The sequence below is a fragment of the Canis lupus genome, chromosome 25 (assembly GCF_048164855.1).
Source record: "Canis lupus baileyi chromosome 25, mCanLup2.hap1, whole genome shotgun sequence".
Lineage (NCBI taxonomy): Eukaryota > Metazoa > Chordata > Mammalia > Carnivora > Canidae > Canis > Canis lupus.
This window is the reverse complement of record NC_132862.1, coordinates 35005113-35028178: the sequence shown is the minus strand read 5'-3', so window position 1 is coordinate 35028178 and position 23066 is coordinate 35005113. Positions and strand designations below refer to the sequence as shown.

The 23066-nt window shown below is 40.7% G+C and overlaps 1 pseudogene; it reads left to right on the top strand.

Moving 5' to 3' along the window:
- The window catches only part of LOC140616704 (uncharacterized), a 124046-nt pseudogene that overhangs the window by 268 nt on the left and 100712 nt on the right, over positions 1-23066 (top strand).

Sequence of the window (23066 nt, the reverse complement as noted above, 5' to 3'; positions counted from 1 at the left end):
TTGGGTTGTCCCTTAATCATTAGCACCAAAGATCTGCTTCTCAGAAGAGGCAGGGAACAAAAGCTAGCTTCCCCGGGGTCCCATTCCCCTCCTGGCCTGAGGTTGCAAGTTTTCACCCAGGCTGGGGCCAAATACTGCTTTACAGAGCCCCCAGAAAAGCTACTTTGCTTCAGAGTGTGGGACTTGGAGCCACAGTCAAACCTGCTGGCTACTCTGATCCTAAGGGAGAACCCTGTTGCTAAGTCTTCTCACCCCAGCTGGTCCCATAAAGAGAACTGTCAAAGAGAATAAGAATTATTGCTATTGCTACATGATAACAGAAATAGTAAGATCGTAAGGTTTCACATGTGCTACGATCTTATTTGATCTGCACCATGATTCTATGTGTCAGGCATTATTATCTCCATTTTTTGGTGAGCACAGGAGAGACTGAGAGACTAAGTGACTCCAGATTCACCTGAAGATACCCTCTGCAGAGAAGTCATTGAAATCAAGTACTTCTTGATGGTCAGGACCTGGCTCCTGCCACTGATGTCCCCAGTCCTCTGGCAGACAGTAGTAAGTGGCCATGTGCTCTTGGGGACAGCCCTGACTTAAGGACCCCTCCCAGAAGATCAGAGTAGACTGAAATGTGGTTGGCTCACACAAGTCAGCCTGGGCCCTCAGTTCCTAGTCATGACCCTTATCTGGAAATGAGGTCTTTATCAGATGCATATCCCATTCTGGGGTCAAACTCCCATGGGGCCTGTAGGTCTCAATTTTCTTTACTCTCTTTCTGATATAGTGTATTTTTTTCATTACGTAACACACTTGTCAAGTGGTCTGACAGCCCTAGTGATGGGGAACTCACTACCTTGAAAAAAATAGTTCAGATTTGGACAATTATTCCTTGCGATGGCTAATATATGCCTTGTTATTTTAACCTGCTGATCTCAGTTTTATTTTGGGAGCCATATATAAAAAATTTAGCCCTTCTTTTCTCTTCAGATGTCAGAAGTAGCTATTGTGGTGTTTTCCAATTTCTTCACCATCCTAAAAAGAGTGTAAGTTTTTCCCTGTTTTGTTCTCTATAATTTCTCCAGCACCTGGCACAGTGTCTGGCACGTTGGAGATGAGAAAAATATTTGTTAATAAATTAATGCCTACAGGACTCCTGGTCACTGGTCTCTGATCTCGTTTGTCTATCGTCTTCTAGAAAGGAAGCACTAGAATTAAATAATCAAGATTTAACCTAATTAGAACAGGAGAGGGGCCTCGGGAGGGGAAGAAGAGGGAAACTATCACTCTCCTTTTTGGAAAATACATGATATTAATTTGATTGTTTTAAATTGATTTTTATGGGGTACCTGGGTGGCTCAGTCGGTTAAGCATCTGCCTTTGGCTTAGATCATGATCCTGGGGTCCTGGGATCAAGGCCCATATCAGGCTCCCTGCTCAGTGGGGAGCCTGCTTCTCCCTCCGCCTCTACCCCTGCTAGTGCTTGTGCGCTCTCTATCTTGCTCAATCTCTCTCAAATAAATAAATAACATATTCTTTAAAAATAAAAAATAAAAATAATAAATTGGTTTCTACATTAAATACCAAATTAAATGCTGAAAGATAGGCCTGGCAGGAAGCATGGGAAGTTTCCTGACAGCATTAAAAGGATCTCAAAAGCCTTTGCATATATTTTCTCCAGAGTGAGATGAGTTTCTGACAAGTGGGCTGAGAAAGGAGTGCTATCCTCCGGATGTGTCTCTTGCCTCCCTAGTTCTCACCCTCAACAGACACAGGCCCTGGAGCATGTGGGTGCACCGAGCGAGGCATTTGATCCACGATGAGGTTCTTCATTCATTCCGGGCTAGGAGTCATTCTTCCCTTAAGGAGCAGTTTTCAGAGACTAACATTCAAGTTTCTCCTCAGGGGAACAGAGTACCCAGAACCTGCCATACCTCACAGATCAGGTATGGATAAAGACTAGCCCAGTCTTCCAGGGTTAGATCAAGCATTTTTTTCTAACACCCGCTCAGGGACCCAGCAATTACACTAAGTACCTGGAACAGTGCAAAAGAACTGCTTCCTTCTTTGGAGTTATAACCGTGGAGGAAGTCAACACATATATTATAAAGGCAGTTTATAGTGAGATACAAAGAAACCTAAAGCAGTGCCAGGAATTCAAAACAATGTCTATTTGTTTAACAGATATTTACAGAGCAACTGGGAAGTATGATGACTAAAGCAGAAGCACCAGGCAAAGGAAGTCAAAATTGCAGACTCTGGAAGCCAACAGCCCAAGTGTCAGTCCTGACCCTGCAAACATGGGCAAGTTACCTAACTCATAGGACTTTAGTTTTCTCTTGTACAAAATGGAGATAAAAATGGATTTACTGGGATCCCTGGGTGGCTCAGTGGTTTAGCGCCTGCCTTCATTCGGCCCAGGGCATGATCCTGGAGTCCCGGGGTCGAGTCCCACATCAGGCTCCCTACATGGAGCCTGTTTCTCCCTCTGCCTGTGTCTCTGCCTCTCTCTGTGTGTATCTCTCATGAATAAATAAATAAAATCTTTAAAAAAAAAAAAAGTGGGTTTACTTCAGGACACCTGGGTGGCTCAGTTGGTTAAGCGTCTCTCTTTGTCTCAGGTCATGATCCCGGGGTTTTGGGATTGAGTCCTGCATCGGGCTCCTTGCTCAATGGGGAGTCGGCTTCCCTTCTCCCTCTGCCCCCTACCTGCTCATGCTCTGTCTCTCTCAAATAAAAAAAATATCTTTTAAAAAATGGTTTTGTAAGGATTAAATTAATATATTCATGTTAAAATGCCTAGAATAAGGAAATTACATAATAAAAATGAGCTATTACTATTAGGTGCTGAAATGAAAAAGACCCAGGTCCCAGTGAGTTGATAACATTGTTTTACAGCAAGAACAGGACAGAGCATTGTCCCCAGAAAGCTCCCTGGGGAAGAGAGAACAAGTTGAAGTAAGTGTGGAATTCGTTTGGATTCAATAAACATATCTTTGGGTTTATCTTTGGTTTATAGAAGGTAAACAAACAGAAAGGCCTCTAAGCAAAAGACAGTAATAGTGTATTGGAGGAGGGATACCTGGGGGCTCAGCTGTTAAGTGTCTGCCTTCAGCGCATGATCCTAGAGTCCCGGGATTGTCGAATCCCACATCAGGCTCCCTGCGTGGAGCCTGCTTTTCCCTCTGCCTATGTCTCTGCCTCTCTCTCTGTGTATCTCTCATAAATAAATAAACAAAAATATTTTTAAAAAATACTGTATTGGAGGAGACAAAATGTGCATGAATAGCAATGTTCAAGGTGTCATGTCCTGTCAACTATAATAAATTTGGGAACATAGAGGAAGAACATGTCAATAAGCTGGCTGGAATCACCTTAATCAGATTTCCATTGCCCACATTTCCAGAGCTTTATGCCTGGCACTTGCCAAATAAATGATTATTCATCTGTATTGAATTCTCAACATGGGAAAGGTGGAAGGCATCATTATGTGAGTAGTAGAATTATGGCTAAAGCCTGGGGTTCTGGACTCAGGTCACCTGGACAGGAATCCAGGTCCTTGTGAGAATTGGGCTTGCCCCTATCACTCTACCCTTCCATTTTCCATTTTCCCCATCTACCAAAGCCAGAGGATGATAGAAATGGTTTCATAGGGCCTTTGTGATAATTAAATGATGGAATCTATGCAAACTGGCAACTGGCATATAATAAATGTTCGGCGATTGGCAGCTATCATGATTATAGCTTTAAATGAACCTTGAAGAATGAGTTAAAGCTGTGAGATTACTCTCATTACAGAGAAGTTGCTGATGGAAAATAAGGTAAGTAGCTCAGGGGAGGGGGAGGGGCAGGGTGGGAGAGGAGGTGGTGGCATAAGGGACCAGACCCACAGAGCTTTGAAAGTTGAAAAGTTGAGTCATTATTCTGCCAGCAAAGTAGGGTCATTGAGGCTGTTTAATCAAGGATGGTCATGGTGAGACTTAATCAAACAAATCTGTGAGACAAAAAACAAGTCAACTTTGGCTCTGCAGGGGCAGGAGCTACTGCAGGTTGAGCATGGTAGTGGCCTTAGGCATCAAAAGGATGCAGATATTAAAGATACTACCAAGGGTCAAAGGGACCTGGTGATTGATTGGATGTGGGGAAGGCAGCCTACCGTGAGATATGTGTATGCTCCCAGAGATTGACCTTGTAGGCTTTTAGTTCCTCTAGGACATGAGTTCCCAGGGTCAAAACCCCTATGCTTAAAATAAAAAGGAGACAGAGAGGAGAATGAAGAAAATGATAATTTCTGAGATTTGGCTGAGAATCTTACCTGGTGGTGACTGAGCAAGGAAACGAACACCCTATGATAACATTAAAAATGGATTTCATGGGGTTAGAATGAAGTTTTAGGGCTCATGTTTTCTTTGGTACTAGTACACACCCTCAGGGGAAATTTTGAGACTGGAGATAATGGTTTTGTCTGTTAAATATTTTGGCTTAAGATCAGACCCTTTTAGGTCCTTAGGGGTAGGGGAATGGTTCCATCAATGAATTGATAAGAAATAAAACAGGTAAAACAACAAGATACCACCTCACACCCATTAGGATGAACACTATCAAGAAAACAGACAGAAAAGCAAGTGTTCACAGGCTGTGGAAAAACTCTTACACATTTGTGGGAATGTAAAGGGGTGAAACCATTATGGAAAATGGTAGAGGTTCCGCAAGAAAATTAAAGATAGAACTGCCATACAATCTGGCAACCTTCCTTCTGGGTATATATCCAAAAGAATTCAAAGTAAGATCTCAAAGGGATATTTTCACAATCTGGTTCAGAGAAGTATTATTCACAGTAGCTAAGAGGTGGAAGCAATCCAAATGTCCATCATTGAATGAGTGGCTAATGAAGATGTGGTATGTATATACAGTGAAATGTTGTTCAGTCTGAAAAAAGGAAGGAAATCTTGTCACAGGCTATGAGCAAGGTCATATGGATGAAGCTTAAAGATACTATGCTATGTAAAACAAGACAGTCACAGAAAGACCAACACTGCATGATTCTACTTGCATAACTTATCTAAAGTAGTCAAACTCTTAGACACAGAAAGTGGAATAATGATTGCCAGAGACTGGAAAGAGGGGGAAATGACAGTTGTTCATTGAGTATAGGATGAAAATGTTAGATGGTAAAAGTGTTGAGATAAATGACAGCACAGGGTTGTAAAAAAATATGTTTAATTCCCTATTTACAAATCTGTTTTCTTCCACCAAAGTAAGCAACTTTTAGGGAAAGACCATACCCTGTTCATATTTGCACCCCAGAGATTCCTTGTTGTCCTTGAAGCTCATTCTCCCCTTCTCTCCCTGATGACAGCTCAACATGAAGACTGCATTTCCCAGAGGACATAAGCAGAAATCATATATGCAATTTCTAAGTTTTGTCCTAAAAGGAAAGAGGCAGACCATTGACTTTCACCTTCCTCCTTTCTGCTATAAGAGATGTGGGTGTGGTGGTAAATCATCTCAAACCATCTGAATGAGGGCAACACTGTAGGGATGGCAGAGAAGATACAAGGAAAGGATCCAGCATTCCCCTGAATCTTCTCCTCTGTTTGAGGTGCTGACACTGGAGTGTTAATGTGAGATACACCCTCAGTGTGTTACAAGTGGCCCAAACTAATTTATACCCCCAGCACCTTGCATAGTTCCTACAAGTTACTTCATAAAGATGGTGGGATCCCTGGGTGGCACAGCGGTTTGGCGCCTGCCTTTGGCCCAGGGCACGATCCCGGAGATCCGGGATCGAATCCCACGTCAGGCTCCCGGTGCATGGAGCCTGCTTCTCCCTCTGCCTGTGTCTCTGCCTCTCTCTCTCTCACTGTGTGCCTATCATGAATAAATAAAAATTAAAAAAAAAAAAAAGATGGAAAGAGAGGAAAGAAAAAATTTCTAAAGTGTGTGTCGGTAAAGGGACACTTGAGATTACAGCAAGACCATAGAAAGTGAGAGAAACTTTGCTTCAACTGAATCATGAACACCAGTTTGGTTCTCCTGTGTTTCCATTCTTTGTACCAAGTCAGGCTTGCTGTGATGACAATCTCCAATTTGGTCTTGCTCCATTTATTTATTTAATGAAAAGCTTTGTTATTAAAAGTCTAGTCTTAAATGAGGCAAGAATTTCCTTCTTTGATTTGCAGTCTTTTGTTCTAAGATGGATGAGGTTTATAAATGTTTCAAAGGGCTTTTAAACCCAAATTTACTCGACACCAATTCTGAGAGATTGCCAAAGCATGTATTATTAATGTCATTCTACCAGTGAGTGCCCAGCACATTGCTACCTCCATAAACAGTTACATATTGAGTGCTAGCCAAAGAACTAGAAATACAAGATGGTAAGTGACCTGCTAGGTCACAGCTAGTTAGTGCAATGCCATGATGAAGAGCCAAGGCCTGCAGAGCCAAGGCCTTCCCACATCTAATCATGCTAGATTGAATGAACAGTCACTTCTAAAGAGCTTCAGTTAACTCATCAAAAACAAGTTTCTCTGAAAATACTAGAGGTATCCAAATCTTTATCCTTTCTGTTTGAAAACCCAAAATATCTCATGATTGGCATTTTTTTTCACCATCACTTATGAGGAAAAACAGAGAAACACATTTTCTAATTATTATTATTATTATACCAGCAGTGGAAAAGTCAAAGAAAAGTCTCATTCATTTCCAAGTAACCAAGATCAATACCATAGAGGAGCAAAATTTGCCACCTCAAAATGTGTCTCTTTGGCATTGGATTTATTCAACTGATTATTTTTTTAAGAAATAAAAGACTCAAAAAGGTTTTCTTTTTGCCTCTCCCCTAACCATCTAAAAAATTTTAGATAGGAAATTTTCTCCAGGTAGGGAGTTATCACCAGAGATAGCAAAAAATTCCTCTCTATGTCCCATTGTTTTTGTATCATCCAACAAACATTTGTTTGCTGAACATTTTTTCATCTTCCTGTGATTTGTCTTCCTTCGGTTGAAGTCCTAGACTCCTATTCCCTTCTCTTTAACTCTGGATAGTCATATAAGCCTCAAAGGCCTGACTGCCTGGGGGCCTCATATTCTCAGAGTACAGCCCCTGTATGTTTTGTAATTAAATTTTATTTTCTTCTGTTACTCTGTCTCAGGCCAATTTAATTTTTAGACCCCCAAAAGAGTCTTGAAAGGTAAATTTTTCCTGTCCAATCATTCTCAATTCATTCCACTCTTCATTTCCATGAAAAAGCAACCCATCCAATGTAACAGTAAATATCTTTTTCATCTTCATTCTTTAGGTTTAGCTAGAAAGTACTACTGCAAGCATGTAAGCTTGCACATTCTCTTGCTTAAGACACCAAAGTATTTGATTGTGCAACCCATAAAAATATTTTTAAAAAAAATCACAGCAAGAGTCCACTGAAGCTTAAACATGATTAAGTTTCTGAAAGGAGAGCCAGACAGGCTTCTTGCCTTCCAGGACCTTGTGATTATGATTAAGATTCCTCATCTGATTGGCCTTACATGTGCAGTTAATATTAACAATAAGGACAACTTGTGTTGTCTCTAAGCCACCAAGGAGCCTCAGTGTATATTGTTTCCAAATCTTTTTTTTTATTTTTTTTTTAAATATATATTTTTAAATTTTTATTTATTTATGATAGTCACAGAGAGAGAAGGAGAGGCAGAGACACAGGCAGAGGGAGAAGCAGGCTCCATGCACCGGGAGCCCGATGTGGGAATCGATCCTGGGTCTCCAGGATCGCGCCCTAGGCCAAAGACAGGCGCCAAACCGCTGCGCCACCCAGGGATCCCTGTTTCCAAATCTTAATCCTCAAAAGCCTGGCTCACTTCTCCCTGTCTCCTTAAGAATTTCCCTGATCTTCCTAGTAGCTCTCTGGGTACATCCCCTCTTAGACTCTAGTCATTCTACTGTCTCCCATTCTCCACCATCCACAACTATATTTGAAATCGATCGATGCATAGATTACTAATATCACTTCTGCTATTGGTTCATCTGCATGACAGAGAGTCCCATTCCACTGGTCACTCCAGGTGTTTTTTGTGTATAACTTCTGTGGTTACCTTTTACTCTTCTGGGCTAATTATAGAGCTGGACTGACATATTATGTTTCTTTGCCCTTGGGAAGAGTAAATGGTCTCCCCCCACCCACCCCACCCACCCCCGTTCTCTGCCCCAGTGGGACTCCAAGAGCCTCTCTGAGTGGAAGGCAGAAGGGAGGACAAGGAGCTACAATCCTTTTTATTCTGTCAGTGCTCGTCCAACCTGTTGGCTAGACTGTGACCCACTGAGATCACTCCCTTTTTCTATATCCCTTAGCCATGCTCTTCATAAAATGGGAGATCAAGAAAATGAATACTCATCACTAAATAAGCCAATAAATCAAGAAATTAATTAGATATTCTTTGTTTTCAATTCAGTGGGACAGCCATTCTGCGTGATCCAGCAATGGGTACCCTCAAGCAAGAAAATTCTGTGCAACACAAGCCCAAACATGTGGGAAGCCACAAAAAAAGAACCCAGGAAGTTCAGGAATGAATTCTGTTTTTCCTTGCAAGAAACTAAAGATGGTGATAAGGATGAGAATTAGAAGCCTGGATCAAGCAGAACTTTAAAACAGTGATTCAAGCAGCATTTTAAGTGAAACTGGAAGGATTTTTGCCCTGCCTACACTTGTTACTTCTAACAAGTTAGGGAAACATAATGGAAAACATAGTGGCCTGATGTACCTGGGAACTCTGCTCATGACCAAACAAACATTGTAGAGATTTGTTAATGGAAGTGGTTGTGTCTTGACCCTAGAAAAGCTAAAGCCAAGCTAGAGGTGTCTTGCCCTTGAATTAACATAAGCCCTAATGTGGGCAGGCAGGATGTCTGTTCAGGATTCCTAAATGCAATTTGCAGAGAAATCAAACAGAAAAACTGATGCCCCAGTTTCCTAACAGGGAATCAGTGTTATGTGTTATGATATCAATAGTTCCTTGCATTTATACAGAACTTCACAAGTTTAGAACAGTTCCCACATTTTATCTTATTTGAGTCCACAAAAGCCCTATGGGGTGGGTGTTATTCCAAGTTTACTAAATATCTTTAGGACTTGATATTGCTCCTTTAGAGATGAGAAAAACGAGTCAATTCCTGTTTCCTTTTAACAAACAGATACTGGCCGCTTTGTTTCAATTGATGCCACCTTCATGCCCCAAAAAAACAAAAACAAAAACAAAACACGAGTAAACAAGGAAATCTTCATAGAAACGACTGTTCAGGGTACTCACCTGTACTTCTCACAATTACTGTGTGAAACGAAAGAGCCTGCAATTGTCACGGTGGGATCCTCATCTATAAAAACTTGGAGACTCATAGCATTTTAGAATAGAAATCAACTTAGAGATTATATGGCCCAGTATCTTCACTCCCGTGAGAAGGAAACGGAGGTCTAGAAAGATGAGATGAGAGTGTCTAGGTTCCAATCCCAACACTGCCTCTAAGCTAATTCCTTAACATCTCTATGCCTCAGTGTTCTTAGATGCGATATGGGAATAATAATATCTACCTCATATTGTGGTGAGAATTAGGACAGTGTCTGGACACAGTGAGTACTGAGTACTTAGTAAGTAATCAAAAAAAAGTGGATACTATAATCGCGGTCATCTTCTACCCAGCACAGATAGAAGGATTGGGATTAAAATCTGACTATAATATACGACTCCTGGTATCCTGTCCCCTACAGAACATTATCAGTTTCCATGAAAGGAGTTCTTCTGCTCTCTTTGAAGTGCCAAGGGCCTTACACTTACAAGTAAATTCTTATTTTTCACATCCAAATGTGTAACAGAAACTGGATTCAGAAAAGCCTTGAGGCAAAGGGTATCTAAGAACGTGGTATCAGGGAAGACATTCACCATTGCCCTGAAGAATGGTACAATCAGTGAATCTGGGCTCTATTAGCCATGGAGTTTCAGACAGATGAGCTATGGGGGGGGGAAAGTGGTAATTTCAGGGATAGAATCAAAGTATATCTGCTCTCCCTCTTGTTTCCAGTGGATAATTCCCCAATGTCCTTTATGTGAAAAGGGAGGAGGAGGGAGGAAAACAAAACAAAACAAAAAATCAAAAGTCTGATATTTGAGAGTTATTGCAAATAAAGAAAAATACATTTACATAGAGTTTAGAGGGGAGGAAGGGGGAAAGAGGTAGAACACAGAGGATTTTTAAGGCAGTGAAAATACTCTATATGATATTATAATTGCAGATACATTTGTCATTATACATTTGTCCAAATTACAGCATGTACAAAAGCAAGAGTGAGCCAGAATGTAAACTATGGATTCTGGATAATGATGTGTTGATGTGAGCTCACAACTCTAATGAATGTACACTCTAGTGGGGGGGGTGCTATAATAATGGGAGAGGCTATGCATGTGTGGGAGTAGTGGATATATAGGGAATCTCAATACCTCAACTTTTTGAATACGTTAATTGCTATTAATGTAGAAATGCTTTGAAAAAATTAAATCTATTCAAATAAATAAACAAACATAATACATCTAACTATAGAATTGGCTGATTCCTTCCTAAGGCTGGATGTCCCTGGAATAATACATTTAATGAGACACAGTTCTTTTACTTGAAAGGAGACAGAGCCACTAGACCCATTAGTAGAGAGATTCTCATCAGAAAAGCCAGTCATGGCATTCCAGGAATACTCTGTTACAGAAGCATGTGGAATAGAGTCACAGAATGTTAGACCATAAGAACCTAGAGAAGAAGGTCAATCTGTCCAAATCATCTTTGTATTCCCCAGAGTCTAGCCGTGGGCCTAGAACATAGTAGGTTCTCAAAGCTTGAAAAAGAACAGAGAGAAACTGAGCCAAAACATTTATGAAATTAATGCTAATAAGATTCCATTTGTCCAGGCACCTGGGTGGCTCAATAAGTTAAGCATCTGCCTTCAGCTCAGGTCATGATCTCAGGGTCCTGGGATCGAGCCCCATGTAAGATTCCCTGCTCACACTCCCTCTGTACTCTCTCTCCCTCTCTCTCTCTTTCTCTCTGTCTCTGATAAATAAATAAAATCTTAAAAAAAAAAAAAAAAGACTCCTTTGTCCCCTGTGGCATTGAGTTTCCATATGACTACATGAAGAATGAAATCAGATTCTGGAGCCTGATGACCAACCACATCCCTCTTTGACAAGTGCTAGTCGCCTCCACCTACCTTGACAGCACAGCCTTGTTCTCATAGAGCTTGCACAGTAGCCTTCACTTAAATCCTGGGACTATTAGAAAAAAATCAGATAAAGCTCAAATTTCCTAGCTCTTCTCTAGTCAGAAAGAGTTTTGATCTGAAGCAAAGCATTACCAGGGCCAGAGCCCCAAGGGAACAATGGTATGTTGTAATCCCACTAAAGGCCATAACTTCTGGGATTCTTAAAGGAAAAAATCTTGCATTAGTGGCAAAGTGCCAGACTCCTACAACTATATTCAAAAGAAGACTTTACTTGCCACTAGTCTTCTTGTTATATTTTCCACTTCTTTATCCATTGGATTCTCAAAAAGATTGTTGGTCTCTATCTTCATTGCTCAGTTCCATTGTCACTAGTCACAGGTGGCTTTTGAGCACTTGAGTTTTTTTGTAACTTAATTTTCATCATATTAATGTATATGGTTATCTGTTGTTAGTGGCCATGATATTGGACAGCACACCCTTGCTTGTGTGAGAGACTGAGTAAATCTTCTTGATTATGAAACAGATGTCTTTTCTCTTCGACTTGCCCAACCTGGTTTCCCTCGTCAGGAATGAGAATTTTTTCAGGAAAAAAAAAAAAAAAGAAAAGAGGAAAAAAAAGAAAAAGAAAAAATTTGAAATAAAGTATGAGGTGCCTGGGTGGCTCAGTCAGTTAAGCGTCTGCCTTCAGCTCAGGTCATGATCTCAGGGTCCTGGGATTGAGCCCTGCATCAAGCTCCCTGCTCAGTGGGGAGCCTGCTTCACCCTTTTCCTCTCCCTCTCTCTCTATGTGCTCTTTCTCTCTCTTTCAAATAAATAAATAAATCTCTTTAAAAAAAAAGAAATAGCAGGTGTTCAGCACTACACTAGCTCAAACACACTATCAATAACTTTTATGAAACCATTCTTATAAAAAAAAAAAAGAAGAAACCATTCTTATGATCTTGTTCTATCCGCAGGCCAAACTGAATGCCATTATCCTATTATTATTGTTGTTGCTGTTGTTGTTGTTGTTTCTTATTATTGTTGATTTTCTTCTACCTGTCAAGGGCTGAGGTCAGAGATTTTAACAAAGGAGTCAGGAACTCACCAACAACCACAATAAAGTTAGAACTTGGACCTTATCTCATATTTTACCACTTACTAACTGTGACCTTAAGCTAATTGCTCCCAGGAGAAAAGAACATAGTAATACTATTCCCCTAAAAGAATTATTATTATGATCTCTAGAAAGAAAGATGTACATATTACTTATTGTTATTATTATTATTCAGGGCCCCAAATGGATTGAGTTCCCAGATTCTCACAGCTTCTCCTACTACTATTTGGATGACAGATATAATGGAAATACTTTCTAATAGAGTTACACCATGTTCTTCTTCCAAGACTTTTTCTTTATAACTCATCCAACATGACCTGGGCAGTCTCTGTAAACCAGGATATATATCTAATACATTACAGATACTCAAAAAACATTTCTTGTATGGGGGTGCCTGGGTGGTTCAGGTGGGTGGGCATCCAACTCTTGATTTCAGCTCAACTCACTATCCAGGTGTAGTGAAATTCAGGAAGATGTCCTTAAGGAAAAAGACAGCAATGAGGAAATTAGGTTGTCCTTGTGGTTTCCTGTGAACTTATTTCAAACACCTTGGAAATCTCAAGCATCACTAAAAATGTTGAAGAGTGATAAGCCAGCCACTGGCAGGGGAACAGCAAGAAGGCAGAGTTTGCAAGACCCAGAGAGCAATATGGTATTGGAACAGGACTCCCTTGGGGCAGAGGAAGCAGGCATAAAAGTGCCAAGGTTACCCTCCTCATCATGGGCAGTCTTCAGTCTCCTGTGGGAAATGTACTGGAAACAAAGTAGGGAAGTCCACAGAAGTCAGCTATGTCAAGGGCAAACAAACCTCAGCCCAGGCCCTTCCCTCACCTTGCAGTCTCCTTATGGTAGAAAGAGAATTGTTTGATTCACTAAAATTTGCTAGGACAGTCACCAGGGGCTGAGTGAGGAGGAGTCATTGCCTATAAGGAACCAAATCAAAGATTTCAGAGCAAATCAAGAAGTTTTTAAAAAGCAGAGGAACGGGGGATAGAAAAAGGAAGCTTTTAAATTGGAAGTAACTTGAAGTCACATTAAATGCAGATGTCCACTTTCAAATAAAAATGCATTGAGCACCTGCTGGGAAGTAAGCAGAGATGACCAGTATAGTAAAGGAGTGGAAGAATTTGCCAGAAAAAGCAAGTACAAAGCATTTGAGACCAATCCAAATCATGACCATGATTTACTTGAAATAATCAAACAAATAAAACAAAAAGAATACTAGAGCTTGAAAGGAAAAACCCACCAGTATGGAAGAACATGAAAAATACTCTGCTGCAAATATGCTCTAGGAGTACACGAGTGCTGGCAAAATCCAACTGGCCATTTAGATCATGTTTGGGTTTTGAATTTAGTTTTCTGACATCGAGGAAATAGAGTTAGGGGATGGAGAGGGTGGGGGCCCCTAGGTGGCTCAGTGGTTGAGCATCTGCCTCGGGCTCAGGGTGTGATCCCGGGGTCCTGGGATTGAGCCCTGCATCGGGCTCCCCACAGGGAGCCTGTCTCTTCCTCTGCCTGTGTCTCTCATGAGTAAATAAATAAAATCTAAAAAAAAGGGAGGGGGATGGAGAGAATGAGACGAGAGGAACACTGGCGTGCTGGTGCCACAAATCCCAGGAAGGAAAGGGAGAAGGTGATAAAATAGGTCTCACTTGTAAGACAGGAGGCTGAAGAGAGCAAGTTTGGAGAAACTGTGAAAAGCACCAAGACAAAGGAAGTCTTCTCTGGGTCTGGGTGCAACCCAGACGGGATGAGGAAGCTAAGGCACAGTGAGGTTAAGTAATTTATCTAAGGACACAGAGCCAGTTAATGGCAGTTTCAAGGACTAGTGAAATACGGACAAACAGGAAAGAAGTTGGGGGGTGGAAGAAAGACTCCAGCCATGAGAATTTCAAAGTCAAGTGAGGAGTTAATGTCTCCCTGAAAAAACAAGCATAGCTTAATATGTGTGCCACCTGAAAGCATATTTAAATAGCAAGAGCCTCCCCAGGCCCCAGGTGGGCAGTAGAAAGCAGGGGAGACCTGCCTCGCCCCCACAGATCATGCTATTTACTACCCATGTCCTGCGTGCCCTGGGAGAAACTGGGGCCTCGTCATGGTTTCCAGAGCCTGGGTCCCACCAGACACTTCCTTTGTTCCTGTGCCTCTGCTCAGATGGCTCAGATACCCCCTTAAGGGGTGCACTCCACAAGGGCCCCAGAGAGACTTGCCATCCTCACTCTAGGTTCTGCCCTATTGCACAGAACTCCCACCAGTCAAGGGAATCAAGGCAGTCACAGTGACCAAGGCCTCCCTTCCAGCTACCTCACCCACCCCCTCAGAGTCCGTTTCTTAGCCTGTTGCTTCATCCTGAGCTGGAGCACTCCCCAGCAGAGTTCCCAAGCCTCTCCTGAGTTTAACCTGAGCCCAAACTGCTTGCCCCCTGCCTGATGGGCACGAAGCCACCCACAGATCTGCACTGCCTCGAGAGTAGCATGGTCAACTCTGGGCCCTGGGTCTCACTGCCTCAGTTCCCACCACGCCCTGTCCCTTTGCCTGAATCCTACACATCAGTCAAATCCCAAGAAGCCGCTTCCAACCAAGTCCACCATCTGTTCTTCCCAGAGAATTTGCAGTTTTGCATCATGAACCTGGCATTTAGATTGTCATTTATATTTTTCATATTGTCACCCTCTTAAAGAAAAGACTAAATGCATAATCTTCATCAGAGCAGAGACGTACTGTTACTCCTGTTTGTATATCCAGGGCCAAAAAGAATATACTGATGTTGATAATGAGGAGAAGGAGGAAGAAGAAGAGCATATCCTCCTTACGACTTCTGGATACATGTCCACACCATCAGTATATTTTACAGACACTGTCCTCAGCATCAAAGGGACATGGTTATCCTTCTTTTCTTCAACAAGCTCCTGATCAAAAGGGCAAGACAAACATGCAATACAATGGGTCTTAAGAGTAAAATGTCTAAGAAGAGGAGAAAAGCACTTCAAGGAAGTACAGGCTAAGATATGAGACCATATATGTCTGTGATGGTCTTTCATTCATTCAGGAAAAATCCCCTGAGTATCATAATTCAAGCCATGTGGTAAGCATTGCACACATAATGATGCATAAGACATGATCATAATTATTGCCATTAGGGAGTTTACTATCCGGAAAGGAAGAGAAGCAAACAGGTAGCTAATTAATTGCAGTGCCATTTGTTTAAAGCAGAGCATGCATGTGGGATACTCTCTCTCATCTGAGAAAGGTTCAAGAAAACCATGAAGCCTGAAACCCGAAGGATGCCTGTTGCTCACAAAGTGGGTGAATGCTGTAGGGAGAAGTTCCTGGTAAAAGAAAAAGAAGGAAATCCCTTTTTCTGAGTCTAGAACTATATACCTTCCTCCTCTCTACTGTGTAGTTTAGGGATAAAAAAAAATTTAAAAAAAAAGAATTCAAATTCAAGAAGGAATGAATGGCAGAGAAGACCAGAGAAAAAGAATTTTTGAATTGTGCTTTAATATCTCATTAGCAACACATCATCTTGATTTTAAAAGCAATGTGGGCAAAGCCTATAATATAATAATCTGTAGTTAGGGCAGAAAGCGTCATGTAATACTATATATACAATTTGCCTCTAACTGAGTGAAAACAGAAAATAGGTCATAGTCGCTAAATACGAAAGGCTATGGAAAAACACTATCAAATTACCTGTTGTGTGACTCTATGTAATAAGATTTTGGATGTTTCCTTTTTTATTTATTTAAATTCAATTTGCCAACATAAAGTATAATACCCAGTGCTCTCTTATCATTTTGGATGTTTCTCATTTATGTTAATAATAATTGTATTGGGGACGCTCTGGGTGGCTCAGTGACTAAGTGTCTGCCTTCAGCTTGGGGCATGATTTTGGAGTTTCAGGATCGAGTCCCACATCAGGCTCCCTGCACAGAGCCTGCTTCTCCCTCTGCCTGTCTCTGCCTCTCTCTTTCTGTGTCTCTCATGAATAAATAAATAAAATATTTAAAAAAATAAAAACTGTGTTGAATAACTGTGACTTACCTTGATAATAAGGGGTAAATTATTTTTTAAAGAAAATATAAATGCTTCCATCGTTTTTCATGTTCTGACAGGTGTATTTATTTAACAAGCATATATTGAGTATGAGGCATTATTCTCAGTACTAGTAAAAAATAGAATAGGCTTAGTCTCTGTCATCATGCTGAAGGAAAAGAGACTTCAGTAATCAATAAATAAACAAGTAAATATAAGTAAATTAGATGGGACTAGTAGTGTGGGGAAAAAATCATCAAAGAAGGGTTACAGACAGTGCTGGTGTGGCAGGTCTAAACATTGGTGAACATGCTATTTTAGGTAGGGGCTCTGAGAAGGACTCTCTGAGAAAGGCTTTCAGCAAAGTAAGGAAAAGAGATGTGCTATCTGGAGAAAAAGGGGTCCAGACAGCAGGGACAGTAAATGTAAAGGCCCTGAGGTGACATGGGATGGGCTTGGTTCATTTTCTTCATGTACTGTTGCCTAGTCTTCTCCTAATAGTGTATGAGTAAATTTAAGAGCAACCAGGGAGAAATTATGATTAGGTAAATATATATGCCAGACTTCATTACATTCAACAAATACTTATTGAGTACTGGCAAGATATGTGCTGTTCTAGGTGCTAGGGACCAAGCAAAGTCCAAAACAAATTTCCTACCCCTAATGAAGCATGACATTGTAGAAGGAACAGCTGCCAGGTTAAAAAAGTAAACATCACTTTGTATGTTACACAGTATAAACGCTAAGAAAGAAAGCAAGGCAAGGAAGAGAAACAGGGACTGTGTGTTTGTGGAGGAAGAGCCACAGAACCTAGATGGATTCTGAAAGAAACACAGTGAGTCAGGGCACCTGGGTGGCTCAGTGGTTGAGCATCTGCCTTTGGCAGGTCGTGATCCTGGGGTCCTGGGACTAAGTCCCGCATAGGGCTCCCTGCATGGAGCCTGCTTCTCCCTCTGCCTACGTCTCTGAGTCTCTCTGTGTGTCTTTCATGAATAAATAAATAAAATCAGAAAGAAAGAAAGAAAGAAAGAAAGAAAGAAAGAAAGAAAGAAGGAAGGAAGGAAGGAAGGAAGGAAGGAAGGAAGGAAGGAAGGAAGAAAGAAAGAAAGAAAGAAAGAAAGAAAGAAAGAAAGAAAGAAAGAGAAAGAAAGAAAGAAAGAAAGAAAGAAAGAAAGAAAGAAAGAAAGAAAGAAAGAAAGAAAGAAGAAAGAGAGAGAGAGAGAGAAAGGAAAGAAAGAAAGAAAGAAAGAAAGAAAGAAAGAAAGAAAGAAAGAAGAAAGAAGAAAGAAAGAAAGAAAGAAAGAAAGAAAGAAAGAAAGAAAAAGAAAGAAAGAAAGAAAGAAAGAAAGAAAGAAAGAAAGAAAGAAAGAAAGAAAGAAAGAAAGAAAGAAAGAAAGAAAGAAAGAAAGAAAGAAGAAAGAAAGAAAGAAAGAAAGAAAGAAAGAAAGAAAGAAAGAAAGAAAGAAAGAAAGAAAAGAAACACAGTGAGTCAAAAAGACAAAGGGACACACAGCAGATTTTCCCGAAAACTGATGCTTCGTTGTGGCTTAAGAGTGAAAAACAAAAATCATAATTTCAGAACAGCAACAAAATTCAATTCAAGACCATGTTCCATGTTATTCCCTCCTTTTATACAGAGCAACTAGCACATGCTGGAGGAATGCCCACTCACAGTAAGCTTAGCTTAAGCAGAACAGAATCAAGGAATTGAATCTGCTAGAATAACAGCTAACATCTATAGAGCACTTGCTCTGGGCCAATCACCATTCCAAGGGCTGGAGTTGTGTGTCCATAATTTATTATATAAATAAAACTGATTTTAATCTACACAGCAACTCTGAAGTAGGTATTGTTATTCCCAATTTATGAACACAATGAATGAACAAAATGAAAAGTTCAACTACTTGTTTGAGGTCATTCAGTGGGTGAGTGGCTGAACCCAAAACACCATCCCACAGTATCCACAGTATCTGACATTTAGCGACAAACTTTGAACCTCCATAACATACCATACTGCTTCCACTGCATGTACAAAGGAAACCTGTATATAATCAATCTCATAGTAAAAAGAGGACTAAGAATCACACAATGTTAGAACTTGAAATGACTTCAGAAATCTTGTCAAATACCCTGATCTTAGAGATCCAGGATGAATGGCCTGAAGCCAGTTGCCAATTGTTCTCATTCCCTAGCTGGCCTTTTTTCATACAGTGTTTTGTTAGCTGTTGTGCATGGCTCTATATCTAGATCACATCTTGACTTAAAGAGCACAGAAAAACAAAATTCCTAATAGGGTGTGTCTGCCCTTTAGTGTTCAGAAAGCCAGATTTTTGTAGAATGCGTACTCATGAAGATCCCTAGATGTTACTGTTCTAATCTGTTGGATAGCACCTCAATCCTTCTGGGCCCACCGTTTCTAATTATCTTAAATATAAAAAATAAACACCTTCTGCTGGGCAGGAGACCCAATTCAAATATACCTACTAGTGAGCAGAATTAAGATAATCAAGTCTCCAGGAGAATCAACCTGACAACGCCCAGCACTAATGCTGTATGTTTATATGTACGGAGCACCACTTACCCAGATAAATGCTGTCTTTTCATTCACTCACAGGACAGGCCTTTGTTATGAATTGCTCTATTTCATTACTGGGCTACATACCCTGGAAGTCACAATGAAGGGTAAAATAGTCCTCATGGATGAAGGAAGCAGGTAAATGTCAACACAAAGGGCTCAGATCCAAAATAATAGCATGAAGCAGATATTCATGCAGTTATAAACTAATATATTCAAGAAGCATTTCTCAGTAAGCACTTGTGGAGTAAGCTAAAGAAGACTCACTGGGGATCCCTGGGTGGCGCAGTGGTTTAGCACCTGCCTTTGGCCCAGGGCACGATCCTGGAGACCCGGGATCAAATCCCACGTCGGGCTCCCGGTGCATGGAGCCTGCTTCTCCCTCTGCCTATGTCTCTGCCTCTCTCTCTCTCTCTGTGACTATCATAAATAAATAAAAATTTAAAAAAAAAAGAAATCTTTAAAAAAAAAAAAAAGAAGGCTCACTGAAGATGGAGGAGAAAGCAATGGACTCTCATGAAGGGTGAGGAGAAATGGAGAGTCAGAGAAGGCAGTGAAATAACCTTACCAAGAAAATGATAAAAAAGCATAAACAAAGGTAGAAGGAATTTGGAAAGAACTGGAAGAAATCATATTCCAGAAAGACTGGAAAAGATTCAGAGCATAAGCAACAGCTCTAAACTTACACTGACCATATCATTATTCAGAAAGGTCCTAGAATCCACTCCATCCAATAGTAGTAGTTCAAGTATAGATTGGCACTGCTCACCACTAGCTTTCACTGATAACACATTCCTTGGCTTAGGAAGACTTCATACTTTCTAGCCAAGACAGTAAAAACTAAGCCATTCATACTAATAATTTCCGAGAGTGCGATTCAGTCTAAGTCCAACTTCACATAATCATGGTCATTCCTAAGGCTGGAGCCATGTAAATATTACATGACGTATACTGTTCATGAATTTTTATCCCTAGCAAATGTTTATTGAGCATTTATTAAGTACAAAATTAAGAGGAAAGAGTACTCTCTCCTCCTTCACCCTACCACATTCATTGAAGACAAATAGAAGAGAAGAGCATAGGGTCTTAGGTCTTGATTTTGTAAGTTTAGGAGCAGATATATCAATAAAGCAAAGGGAAAAAAAGGAAAAAAACAACGCTCTGAGAATCCAGAACATGTGACTAAAACCAAGAATTGAGAAACGTGTATAAGAAAAGGTAGCATTTGGTTTGGACTTTGAAGATTGGGAAATTCGAAATTAGAGATGAAAAGGACATTCTGAGCCTGAAGCCCTGTTTCACCAGGCTACTAATGTCAACCACTAAGTAAAGATAAGTAATTAGCCTTTGGGTGGGAGGTGGTCTGCTGATGTTCTGCCTCTGTGCTAATTGCTCTAAAGAGATTCATTCCACCCAAAGGATAAGGAGCCCTTATTCATCCTTGAGGCCATAAGACAGAAATTCTTGATGTAATTGCCTCATTTATAGAGAAAGAAGGTATGTTCTGGTTCTTCTGCCCACCATGCTGAAATGAGACTTTATTTTTCTCGAATTATCTCTGTCTCACCCCAGATCCATCCCCGTAGGCCATAAGAGATGCCTTATGGTATGCTGAACAATGCGCATAAGAAGACTGAAGTTACATGAGCTCTCCCTTTCAAGATTTCAAAGACTTATAAGAAAAGAGGCACGCAAAAAAATACTGGCACAAAAAAAAAAAAATACTGGCACATAATATAACAGGAGTGAGAATGCATGTCTAAATAAAATTCATGGAGGGCAGCCCGGGTGGCTCAGCAGTTTAGCGCAGCCTTCAGCCCAGGGCGTGCTCCTGGAGATCTGGATCGAGTCCCACGTCGGGCTCCCTGCATGGAGCCTACCCATAATAAATAAATAAAATCTTTTAAATAAATAAATAAATAAATAAATAAATAAATAAATAAATAAATAAAATTCATGGAGAGATAGCATAAAAATTGAGTAACCCTGGGGCTGGAGGAAGGAAGATCTTAGGGAGAACCTGGCCTGAGAACACTTCACAGAGAGAGGATTTGCCAACAGGGGATGTATTGAATGTAGAAGAGCAAGGAGGGCAGCATTTGAAGCACAAAAAAGGCCAAGTGGGTTTACAATGAAGTGGTGGGTGTAATGATACTGAAGCATTGCTGGAAAACTAGGAGGGAGAGGTGGAGATCTTGAATGTCACGTAAGGGATATAAGGGAGTTATGGCTCCATCCTGTAATTCAGCAAGAAAATAACCCGTGCTTCAGATCCATAGGGTGAATTGATAAAAATAGGAATTTCTGGGTTCTATTCCAGAGAGTAGGGCCTAGGAATCTACATTTTTAACAGGGTCCCCAGATGATTGGTAAATGAATATTAACAACAATGGGTAGACAAAAGGAAATCTTTAAAAATGTTTAAGCCTGGAAGAAAAATAAATTTGCATTTAAAATATATTACATATATACATACTCTGTGTGTGTGTGAGAGAGAGAGAGAGAGAGAGAGATCTAACTTTTGTACTAGTTCAAAACTAATGTCCATGTGTGGGCATTTCATTTTCCCCATTAAGAGAGAAAGACCATGCTTACCTCAACTACACATCATTAACTCATGACTCCTCTGACCACAGCCAATAGTGCCTCAGTGTCTTCAAGTACAGATGGCAGGGGTACCTAAGCGGGGGGAAAGACCCTTCCAAAGAGTAGGCTCATTCTGAGATCCATACTGTCCCCAGCATTTTCAGGACCTCCTCCAGGAATCCAGGGTTGAAAGGTTGCTCTTTTAATCTAATCATGGCGCTCCCCCTCTTCAATGGCTTTCTGCTGTCCCCAGGAATTAGACCAAATGTCATGGTAGAGTGTAAAACTCCATCTCAATCCAATCCCTACCTACTTTTTCCAATTTATTTCTTAGCAGTACCATCTGTGCATTTGAGAGACCAACCCCATGGAACCACTTATTATTCCTAAGTAGATGACATACATTCCCATCTCCAGGCCATTGCCCAAGCTTCATTTTGTTGGAAAGAGTCAACTGCCCTGACTCTATTCTATTCTATGCCTGGGAAACTCCTGCTCATTCTCCAGGATCCAGCTTAGATGTCATCCTCTCTGCGAAGTCTTCCTGGATTCCCTCAGAAAAATACTCCAATTACACCATACTATTCAATTCTTGTCTGGCCACCACTTTAATTCTGCACACGGCATTACTAAAAGCATTGTAGACACCACTAGCCTTCCCTGGTCGTGCATTTATGGGTGCAGTAAGCTTTCATATCGCTTCCACCCAACTTTAGTTATTCTTTAATGAATAACTAAAACATTAATAATAATAGTGTGTAAGGAAGAGGGACCCAGTTTGGTTCAGTAATGAGGTCATACTATAAGGGAACTTTTATATTGTTAGACCAAATCAGTCTTCAAACCCCACAATTACATGTCTAACTAATGGATTTTCTACAAGGGCCTCATAGCAAATAAGTACAAAATAGGACTCATCACCTCTCCCCAAAAACCTGTTGCCCTCCTGGACCACCAATCTCAGTGAATACTACTGATCTCTACTACTCTCTACGGCTCATCTCTATTCAAACCCTAAACCTGTCAAGTGTTACCTTGTCTCCTTCTCTTCCCTTATCCCACAGATCCAAAAAACTAAACCCTGATGATTCTATTTCTTAAGAAGTTTTTAAATCTGTGTCTTTTTCCCATTCCCAGTAGAACACCATATTGTTTTACTGGCATTTAACTAGGGTAGCCTCCAATTTTGCTCCTCCAATATAGTACAGAGGGAATAATTTTTTTTTTCTAAATACCAATTCTTTTTGCTCTTCCTCCCACTTAAAACCTTTCACTGGTTCCCCCACTGCCTTCTAGATAAAGTCCACACTTTTAATACAAAGCCCGTGGTTACTTCCCCGAGTTCATTTCCTGGCACCAACTCTCTCCAACCCCCTAACACCATGACCACTGCAACTACCCAGGTAAACACACAGTCTAAACTGCAATCACACACACTGCTTCCAGTTCCTCAAACACCAAGCTTTCTGGGTCTGCTCACCCCCATTCCCAACCTTTGGTCACCTTATGTGAACCACTCTATTGG